Source organism: Fragaria vesca, linkage group LG6, assembly GCF_000184155.1.
Source record: "Fragaria vesca subsp. vesca linkage group LG6, FraVesHawaii_1.0, whole genome shotgun sequence".
In the NCBI taxonomy this organism is placed as follows: Eukaryota; Viridiplantae; Streptophyta; class Magnoliopsida; order Rosales; family Rosaceae; genus Fragaria; species Fragaria vesca.
Window position 1 is genome coordinate 17199655 of NC_020496.1, and position 11936 is coordinate 17211590.

Consider the following 11936-nt stretch of genomic DNA (forward strand, 5'->3'; position numbering starts at 1 on the left):
AAATTGAAGAATATACAATAAGAAGGGATTGTGCGATGTGATGAATTGCGTGACTCGATGTGTATATGATATATGTATTTTGTAGCGTGTGTAAAATGACATGGCTTTGTAGGCATATTGCATTGGTCTACTCACTGAGTGCGTGGTTTTGCTCACCCACCCATCTCTAATATTTTTTGTAGATAAGTACTTAGGTTGTACTGAGCCGGGAAAAAGGGGTAGACGATGAGCCTAGAGCCAAGAGCTTAGAAGATAGTATTTTCTTTACTTTCCGCTTTGTAACACTCGTTCATGCCTCGGAATCGGCGTCTGGTGCCTAAAACCCGTGGACGTCAGGACCGGGGTGTGACATTAACTGATCAACTAAATGTGAAACCGACCCGGCACTTAAGACTAGGAAAGAATTACTTTAATCACTGTTAGAGCCTAGATTTTTAAGAGAAATCAAGGGAAAGCCTTAAAAAGTATCTGGATCTCAAAATACTTTAATAAAACTGCTTCAAAACTGAGTTCCTCATGTTTGAGTTAAACCTTTTTTAAAATACCTCTAAACATTCCCTAGACTCTTCCGAACTTCAAGTTCCTAAATTACATTACATGCCTAACAACTAACAAACAACAATATTTAATAGACAAAAACAACAACTCCCAACTACATCATTCACTTATTCCTCAAAGAAATTCGTCCTCGAGTTTACAACTGATTAGATCTTCTTTAACACCTCCGTTGTTGTATGGATATAAATCTGATACATTGAATGTGCAGTGGATACCCAAATGCTTTTGTAAGTCAATCTCATAAGCATTGTCACAAATTTTCTTGATAACTTTGTAAGGCCCAACCTTCCGTTTACTTAAGTCGGAGTAAGAACCAGCTCATGGGTGCCTCTCTTTGCACAAAGAAACCAGGGTCGAGCCTAAGACAAGGTGAAGCAGGACCAGGCCTTGAGCCTCACTTTATGCAGGCCTTGAATCAAACATTGTTTGCACTAGCATTGTCGACTGAGATTGTCAACACCTTGTCTATCCACCACCGCAGCAAACAAGATTCTAAAATTTTTCCTATTGTTGTTCTTTTGTGATTGGGAATCACACATAAGTTGATGATCCTCTTGTGCAAAGTCCAACAAGATTGATGTTGCTTTGTCGTTGTGAAAATTAATAATTACATTGCTAAATTGATGTTGTTTTGTTGTTGTGAAAATTAGTGACAGCTTCAGCTTTACACTCCCTTTAAACTGGTTCAGCTTCTAATTGTTTGACTCTTCTTGGACCGACTTAACCATAAATTAACTAATATTTGACTGGACTCAACCTTCATGGCTAGTTGTATAACCATTGCTAATGATTAGCAAGGTTGCAGGTCGACTAGATTCCTGATATTTGGCCTTAAACCCATCAAATATCGATGAATAACTTGTACCTCCATCTCTGACAGCTGCACTCAAGTTCTCATCTTGTAGAACTCATTTGTATACTCCCGAACAAAATTGTTAACTTGTTGGAGTGATTGATATTGTTGGAATAAGATTCTCTCATAGTTCAAGGCAAGGAACTGACCACTTGTTAGTTACTTCATCTTCGCCTAAGTTTAGATTTTCTCTTTTCCAGATTGGATCCTTGCCATCTAAATTTGTTCCCACCAAAAAGAAGCGTACAACTTCAAAAAACTTTTTTTAAAAAAAACTCATAGTATTTAATCTTATTCAAACTACGTTTCAAAAAAAAAAATAATAATCTTATCCAAACTGTGGTTGAAATTAACATTAGGGGGGTTAAATTAAATTTTGATGGATCTGTGAAGAGTAGCTATGCGGCAGGCGGTTTCATTTTCAGAAACCCTCTTGGAAGCCCCCTTGCTGCAACTGCTTTCAACTTTGGTTCAACAACTGTTCCTGTAGCTGAAGCCCTAGCCCTCCGGCCTCATTGATGCAAAAAGAAGAGGCTTTAAAAAGGTGGAGGTTGAAGGCGACTCCAAGCTTGTAATTGATGTCATTAATGGCGTCTCTGCACCCCCATGGAGATTGCTCAAGATTTGTCAAGATATTAAATCCCTTCGAAGCTCGTTTGAGTTCATTAACTTCAAACATGTTTTCAAAGAGGCGAACTTTGTGGCTAACGCCATTGTAAACTTTGGTCATAGGTTAGATAATTTGTGTGTTTGGGAGGAGTGTGTTCCTCCGGATGCAGTTTTAGCCTTAACCTTTGACTCTGTAAACTCAGGGTGCACTAGAGGCACCTCTATTTAGTGTATTTCTTTTCCTATCAAAAAAAAAAAGACCTAGAAAGGAGAGGGGTGAGAGAGAGAGAGGATAAAACATCTACAATAACCTAATATTCTACATATTCATCAAATTGCTATCTCGAATAGTATTTTTCCAATGTGATGGTTAATGGTCTCAGGGTCACAGTAGTTCAAATAGTAAAAGCTCCTCGCTACTGTGGAAAAGATTTGCTTAATCATGGATTCTATGATATCTGAAGAGTTTAGCACCAATTCCACGAGTTGTTGCATATCTGATTCTACTGCTTGGGTTGTCATGTTCATTTTTTATCCGTAATTGTCATTATCATTTATCTTGTGCTTTTGGCTTTGGCAAGAACGAATTTGGTTGCAAACTTTGTTCGTCAAGCTAACAAGCTACTCATGTGTTGGATTATTGGGCAACAACTCTTGAGTTAGTGAAAGGCCAACGGTTTGATTTATCGTTTCTACTAGTAGCTCAGCTTCATCTTGGTACATTCTCACCTCTCTCTATCCACTTTAGTAGCCACTTTACGAAAGTTTGATGTAGAGATTGGGTAATGTCGTGGCCAAGTAGAACCTTTATGCCCAAAAAGAGTTGGCTTAGCGTCGCCAACAAAGCCCCGAGAATTTCTTGGCCGACAATCTTATTCTTATTCAACCTCCTTGCAACTTCATACTCCCGCATATTTGTAATTTTTTTGAACTCACCAACAAAGGTCTTCTTATCTTCATGAGAAGTCTCGCCCTTAAAATAAGACTCAATCGTCTCGACTAAGGAGGTCGTCTTTGCCCATGCGAGTCGCTCATTTGCTCTTTCAGGTTAAAAAATACTTGATGTGTCAACAAAATAAGTTATAAGGAGACTCTTTTTGCTAAATCCATAGTCTCCAAATTTCCATTCTCCGTACCACTTTTGAAGTTTATCCCATTTATTGAGAAGTAGTGCTTGGCAATTGTTGAAGCCTAACTTTTCCGCTCAACATTATTGTTAACATAGGGCATACTGTCAAGATTCTTGCCGATCCACATGTCATCTCTACCACCATATTGTTCGATATAGACTTTAGTCTCGAGTCGAAGTAAACTTGCATACCATGGAACACAAGTGCATATCCCACCTCTCTAGGCAAGACCTTCATTATGATCCACTTGTCTAGGAGCTCATTTGAAGCTTGCTTCTCCATAAGAAACTTAGTGTCATGGAGGAACTTCTCTCCCGGCAATGCCACCTGACTTAACTTATACAAGTTGTACATTTTGATCATGGTTTGATCGTACCACAAAAAAGAAAAATTTGTCGCCTTTCTTAAAATGCTTAAACACATTAGCTAACACTTTGTGCCTATGCAACCGGAAGAGTCTGAACTCCATTGTTGTGTCATCGTTGTTTTGAACCTTTGAGTTTCTCGCCCAACAAATTAACCCCTTTCATTGTCTAGAACTTGGCTACGTAGCTCATACACTCCTTAATCTCCGGCTTGAAGTATATGTACAATCCTAACCTCTATAACAGATCCACAACCCACATATGTTCGAACAAGTCTACTGGGTAAACATTAGGGACTCCTCCATTGAATTTGAACTGCTGTAGACAAATAGGACATGCATTTTTAGTCCTTGTTTTGTTGAGCCGCGTAGGCAATGGACGTCAAAGAAAACAAAAATGAGGCGTCTTGGGACTGGAGTTTCATATGCTTTTTTCAGTCGAGACATTTCATGCCTTCCATATACCCCTTCAATTTGACAACTACAGCTTTATTCTCCGTCATCTCCAAGTACTTGATTACCTTTTCCTCTTCATTCAACCAATCCAGGACCTCCTCTGCTTCTTCCTCCCCCGAAAAACGGGAAATTTCACCCTTCAGCCTAACATCTTGATCTCTTTCAACCTGCCTACGTGTCATTCAAAAATTTCCAGCTTCTTCTTCATCCGAAAAATCGTATTCAAAAGTTTCTTGATACCATTCAAACGATGATTAGTATGTTCCTCATGATCCTTCGTTGGTAGACATACGTTCATCCGGGGACCTTGTTGCCTTTCGAAAGTTTGGTCTAGAGGACGAAAACTCCTTACTGCTCTAGCCTCGTACTCATCTGTATAATCTGATCTTGTAGTTGCCTTTGTTGTTGTTGCAAGTTTTCCATATCCTCCTTTATCGCCATGTTACCGGCCAATAGCTACTAGGTTGGTCTCAGAGCTGTTTGCCTTTGTGTGCAGTACCTTTTCGCTCAGCAGCCATAGATCTGCAATAGTCACAGATCTATACTAGGCTCTGATACCACTTGATGTAAATCAAGTAGGTTAACCCAGCATTTAAGTGTGCAACCAGCACATAGAGCTAGGAAAGGATTATTCCAATCACCGTTGGAGCATAGATTTCTAAGGAAAATCAAGGGAAAGCCTTAAAAAATATCTAAATCTCAAAATACTTCAATAAAATTGCCTCAAAACTGAGTTCCTTAGGTCTTGGTTAAACCCCATCTTAAAATACCACTAAACATTCCCTAGAATCTTCTAGAGACTTCAATCATTAAAGACTCTCAATTCCGAGATTACATGAAATGCCTAACAGCTAGCAAACAACAACATTTAATAAACAAAAACAACAACAGCTCCCAAGGACTAATAAATATTGCATCACTATGCCACCAAACATAAGTATTAACCTCTTTGTGGGTCCACGAGCCATGACGCGGCCCGACAGCAACAAACATCTCGTAGCCCAACATACAAACTACCCAACGGTAGTCTGAAACAGTTGAAACCTTACTGATAAGCCACTTTCCCAATGTCACCAATATACCTCCACAAGCATGTTTTAAAGACTAGAAATGGCCGGGACTCCCGACCTTATCCCACATTGAAGACAATGTAAAATAATGAACATTCATTCCCAATAAAATGAGACTCATTCTCATTCTCTCAACGTCTCATTACAATCACTTGTAATATAATTGGGCTTCAAGTCCCAAGCTCATAGTATAAGTTTAAGTGGATGTACGTAGTTTACCCCAAAGTAGATGAACCATTATATGGTGTGTGTCTCATTTCCTCTGTCTCTCTTTCTCCAATGTTAATTCAGTTCAAACAAACCATTGCATTAACATGTATGCCAGGAATTGATGTCAATATGCCTAGTGTTGAGATCGAGATGCATGTGGTTGTGGCTTCTAGAAGTATGGGTGGGAATAAAAAATCGTAATCCTGAACTCAACCCAGTCGCGTCTCGATATTTATCGGGATGGGACGGGATTTAAATCTTAATATGTCATGCTTGTCTCATTTCAGTACAATGGGACGAGACACAAGACATATAATCTAAGTCTCGTTAAGGCCCAGCCTGGCTCGACACTTTTAGTAATTAATTTTGTTTTAATTAATATGTGATCTGAGCCGTCAAATGTTTTGATTGTTTTCATCTAAATCGTTTATTTCTTTATCTTACAAACGATGGACTCTAACTGGAAACCACATTCGCCTAAAGACTAAATCCTCAAACAAAGAATTAAATCCCGAGTCCCAAACTAGTCTCAGACTCTCATAGCATCTTTAGTAGACTTTCTATATTGTTTCTTAACCATTTTAGATAACGAGTTTAATTTTTTATCAATTTACCAGCTCCAACAGACTAGTAAGTGACTAGCTATTTTAACTTTTAACTATCTCGCTCTCTAAATATAGCTAGCGAGATGAGGCTCTCTATAATTTATGTTAATTCAAAGTATTCTTTTTAAGTTGTTTTATGTAATATTAAAACACATTTAAATTAATTTTTCTTTATTTGATCAATAATGTAAATCAAACTTTAGTTAAGATATAGAGTACTGGTGTAAAGGTATTTCTAAAGTGACTAGCCAAAATAACTTTTTAGCTATTTTGGTTAAAATTTGACTACAGAATAAATAGTATTGCTAAAGATAGTATTGCTAAAGATCCTCTCAATTCGGTAAATCCCGAAATCGGTTCGACTCCAGGTTTGTCATCGTTATTCAGAAACTGGTCCCACTCTTAAATCAGACTCTCAAGCTCAGTTCGACGCTCAGTTCACAGCGCATGCATCGACTTCTCAGTTTAGTCGGGCGATACGTCTAGAGATGTTTGCCGATGGTATACAAAAGAAGCAAAGTCCTGCTAGAGTTGTTGGAAAGAGACAAATGTTTGGGCATCATGGGAGCTTCGTGGCATTCTTTGTTTTCCTACTGTATGATATTTCTGCAACAGAGCTATTGGAGTGCTGGTCTATTTTGGTAATTACAGAAGCTGGTGTCCTTGAGTTAAAAGAACTGAACCTGGTCTATATGAGCTTTTTCGGTTTTTTTTTTTNTTTTTTTTTTCTTTAAAGGAGCTTTCGGTTAGTTATGAAGTTCAGCAATATGGGGGAGGACGGCTAACTGGGGCATTTGGCTTGTGCAAGACGACATTCATCTTGATTGATGTTTGTTCGGTTTCTTGAAAGCAGCTGGATGCTTTTGGGTAGATGGTGGAAAAATCATACCCTTAATCCACCTGTTTATATTCGTGAGAGGTAAAACCTCTCTTACAAGAAATAAAAGGCAAAAGCATTAAAAGTTTAAAACTTAGTTATTAATATGCGAAATATATTCAATCCAAATCGGTGACATTGGAGGCCAATATTGCTATTATGGTGCAGCATAAGAATGGATTTCGCCGAGGGAATGGTGTGCAGCGTAAGAGAGAGATGGAGGCGCCGGCTAAGAAAAAGAAAACTTTCTGAAAGAGAATGCAGCCCATATATCATGCAGCCCAAATAAAGGGCAATACAAGCCCAAGTCTAACACTCGAAATTTTTCGCGTACGATCCGGTGTCACAACATTGAATATTATCAAGACTGGACTGGAGTGTTCGTATTTGGAAACATAGTCTAATTAATTCATTAAGAATTTTGATCTCCCATTCTGGTTTGACTAGTTTCCATTATTTATTTGCAAATAGCACTTGTCCATTTCGATGCGACTTTAATCAATCAGTCTTAGCCTCGTAGGCTCATCTTGTACAAATACAATACCAAGATTTCCAGATCCAAACATCATGAGAGAGAGAAGAGAGTCTTAATCACACACCACATTTTGTCCTTTCTTGTATACATTTCTGGTCCAAATTATTCACCCAATCTCTTTCTTTCTTTTTCCCCTATTTTTCACATTATTGGTCTCCAACCAAATTATCATGATATTTCATTTCCTACATGAGAAATTGCCCAAAAAAGAAAGAGAAATTGTATGACAACTTACAACGAAGTCTTGGCTTCTTTTCCTATTTGAATATGGACAGATAGAAAGGGATGGATGAGGTGAGGGGCAAAACCCTTCGTTCATTTGATGGATAGGGTGTGTCAATTGTCACCTCGTAAATTATTTTGTTTACCTCATATTTTCTTCACACTCCACTCATATAATTTTAATTGTAAATTTACTTTGTTTACCCATTAACAATACCTAAAAATTTTTTTTCTCAATTTAATTTTGTTCACCCTACATTCTCTTCATATATTTTGTCAAATTTAGATTTGCTCAAGGTAAGTAAAATCATCAAGCGAACAAAAATTCACATGAAAGTATAAATCCAAGTTAAAGAACAAAAAAAAACTCTCAAATTTAACAACTCAATAATATCAGTCGATATCAAGATGCACAATGTCTGTAAATGTATATCTAGTAGCAACGCCATCCATACTTCTAAGTTTCTTGAACTGATCTATCTGTTGTTCATAAATATTGTACACTAGTTGTCCATAAGAATTTACATACAAAGTCCACATGAAAAATAATGAGTAAAGGGATAGACGAATCATCAACAAAGAAAAAAAATACAAACAGTTTACCTACTCACGACCAAATATGATAAATCCGGGTTAGAATTATGAAATTTGTGTTCATTCAAAACAAAAAGATAAAAAAGGAAAATAAAACATTTATAATTTGTAACAACTTATTGCCCCTTGCTGTAATTTTACATCTGTGTATTTTGGTATTTCAATAAACCAACAACGTGTGAGGGGAGCAAAATGGTTTGTAGGGTGTCAATAGACATACCCAAGAAATAATTATGCTACAAATGTATTTTTAGACAATATTTGTTGATTTTTATATAATTAAAAAACATCTCATTATAGAAGATTTATACACTATATATAGTTGAAGAGAATGATCGAGAAGTGACCTTTTTTTTAACTTCAAAAATTGATGATGTTTTTTTTTTTTTTAATAAAGGGCTGGTGTGGCCGCTCTCAAATCTTCATTGATGAAACTGTAGAATACAAGGGGGGACATAAAGTCTAAACCCCTGATTACAAAGTCCCGAAATAATAGCGAGTAACTCTATACACTTATCCTAACAAGCACCAACTAGCAAAGAGTACTACACTAATGGCGACTCTATTTGCTTTGTCACAGCAGTGATATAATGGAAAGATTGCTAGATATGTAACACGTTTACACATCCTAATATCCAATAATGCAGTTTTCCTACTATGTTGCCGCTGGAAAATATTCTCAATGACACTTAGTCTCATCCTGCCACTAGGTGACACCAACCATTTAACAGATCATCGCCTACCTAGAGCAATTGAGGCACACGAGGTGCATAGACCGGGACCAAGCCCATTTAGTTCTACCCATAAAAGGTAGCTAGTTATTAGTAAAACTAATAATAATAGTACATAAAAAAATAAAAACTAGAAAAAATAAAACATTTTGGACCCAAGGTGAAACCCTAAGCCCAAGATACCTTAGGCCCAGAGCAAGCCCAAAGCTGGATGGAGACCAAACAGATCTGGTCCATGATCCCAGCCCAAACCAGTTGTCGCACACACAGCCAAACCACCACCACCGAGCCTGCACGTCCGTCGCGCCGCCGCCGTCGTCTCAGTCAAGTCCCGACCATCGTCAAAACTCCATCGTCGACTAGGCCTTGTCGCCACAGACCCAGAACCACAACCCCTAACCTCCATAACCCACGAGCAGAATCTCCATCTTCCTCTGCAACATGAACCGATACGGGTCTCCGCTCTAACAGTGAGATTGCAATGCGATCCAAATGGATCCAACCACAAACCCACAACCCAGATCATGCCTCACCGATACCTGCAATAAGATCCGATCGGAAATTCCTCCAAATCCCTGTTTGTGTCGACACTGTATTCGCCAAAAACCATGAAACCAAAACTTTTCTCAGCCCCAACCAACCACCTGGGCATGCTCCTAAACCTGAATCCCGTCCGGCCGCCCTCTGGCAACGCCGGCGAGGCCAGAGGCCAACGCGAGAGCCGAGGCGCAGCTGGACGAGAATAGGTGAAATATCGACGGGGATAGTCTTAGGGTTGAGCGCGTGTGGTGCATTCTATAGAATGAAACTAAAATGATGATATTTTGAGTTTTGAGTTTTGACATATATTTTGACAAACAAAACCAATCATTCCCTAGTTATTTACTACTATATGATCTTACAAAAAATTAGCTAAATTGAAACATGTTTAACCATTTCACTAGTACAATATTCGACTATTTGTTTTGATTTTATGCAACGGCTTATTATTGTTAACACACTTTAGAATGACCAAATGATTAAGGAATTCGTTGATTTTTTTGTAGACATGGTTTTTGCATACGAATCTAAACATTTAACGTTAAAATTATTAAATTAAGTCTTCTAGTAAGGTAAAATTAGTAAAAACCCTCAAGGAGCTCTCTTGATCCTCCCTCTGTAAATTATTACCTTTATAAATGTATATGTATATAAGTTGAAGAAATATGGGTAAAATGAATGAAGAAGAAGACGAGGTACGTATTAGATAGATAGCTAGTGTGTTATTTGATTTGCCAAACTTTGTTTTATATTCCATACGTGAAAGGCAATGAAACACACTTCATATGGTTGGCCAGCATATGATAATTGATAAAACAACCCACGACCAAAAGTAAAGAGAGTTACAATGGTTTCATGACACTCCGATAATTTCATACACTAACATGTACACCCTCCCAAATTTCTCATTTAGCTATCGGTCATATCATTTAGCTATATATTGTATAGCTCTCGAAAAGTAACTCAAGAATGTGACATATATGATATAGATAGATGTTCACCAAAATAGCATACGATACAGATGCATCTATACTTTCTTGGCTTTCCATTATGGTATATATAGAAATCAATTTTTCAAAAGGTTCAACATCAACATCATATATCACCTTTCCAAGTGCAAGGCGATTCAAAACTTCTCATCAGTATTCCTTTGAAAAGAATGGAAAAAACTTTCGTCCGAACCGGTATGGATGGTTGTATGCGAACTGTCCTGCGTGGCCCAATGCCCAGTTGCCACATATCATATTGAGTTTATATTTTCAGTTTCTTTGTTTTGAGAAGATAATTGAGTGCTTCTATTCATACCTCCACAATTAGTACATGCACCTCCTCAAATTTTTGTATTAATATATTTCCTACAATGCCCTTTAAAAAACTGTTAAAAAAAAAAAACCAGAAAATGACCTCCCTTTACTTCAGTCTTGAGCAAAAAAAAAAACACATGAATCCAATAGCATCCAAAACAATTGTAGATTACATACTCAGGGTTATAATTGACATTTAACATTTTTACGTTGTCCAATCAGCAAGTTAACAGACTTTTTGGACGGAAGGGGACGAAATGGACAAATTTGTCGAAATTTGAGAAGTACGAGGAGTGATCGGTTGAAATTGAAAACATGAGGACTAAACTGTCGAAACCCTAAAAGTATAAGGACCGACCAGTATTTTGTCTTTCTCTTAATTTATAAGAGAGGTAAAGTAAGAAATAGAATTTTACAAAAATTAAACATGAATTTTAACCAAATAATTTTTTGTAGCAACACTCAACTCTAGCAGAATAGCTAAAGAGATTTTGTTTTTTTTTTTAAACTTCAACGTCGGTATCCTTAAAAGTTTTCTGGGCCCAAATACTAATCCGCGCGAGGGTTTATGTCAAAACGTTTCGTCCCCCTTGACCACCAAAAATAGATTGAGATTTAAACTTCAATCAGCGTTGACGGATTTCGAACTTGGGTATGATTATTCCACATCTAAGCTCTTATCAATTTGACCACATATGGTGGTTATAGTTAAAGAGAAATAAAGTTTAACTATTGCTAAGATAGATTGATAAATTGAGTCATGAATTGTTGAAGCAAAAGTTATATTTATTTTTTATTTTTTTCATTTTGTCCACGTGTTAGTTCATAATTGGTCAAAACTTATTAGATAACTCACAAATAACTAATACTATCGGAACACGATTGCTATATAAACAGCTAAATTTAACTCAACATTACTTCACACCGATGGAGATGCTAAGATAATTCTTTAGATAACAACAAACAACCAAAGAGGTTTCGCTTCTTTTTCTTCATGCAATTGGTCCCGCAAGCCACAAGGAAGTTTCTTTTTTTCTTTTTCTGATGAGCACAAGGAGGTCCTAATCATCTCAGTATTTAATGCACCAAATTTATTATCCAAAATAAAATAAAGGGTATTTAACATTAAACTACCATTTGAAAGTAAAAATGATAAAATAGTCTTCAAATGTTCCACATGATAAAAAAGTCACCATTAAAACATGTTATATGATAAACTGATCACCTTAAAACATGTTAAATGATAAAATAGTCTATTTTCACTCTTTTTACATGACC

The 11936-nt window shown here is 37.0% G+C and overlaps 1 pseudogene; it reads right to left on the reverse strand.

The window, feature by feature from the left end:
• Positions 1-2350: 2350 nt before the first annotated feature.
• LOC101315172 lies at positions 2351-4152 on the reverse strand (annotated as a pseudogene).
• Positions 4153-11936: the final 7784 nt, after the last annotated feature.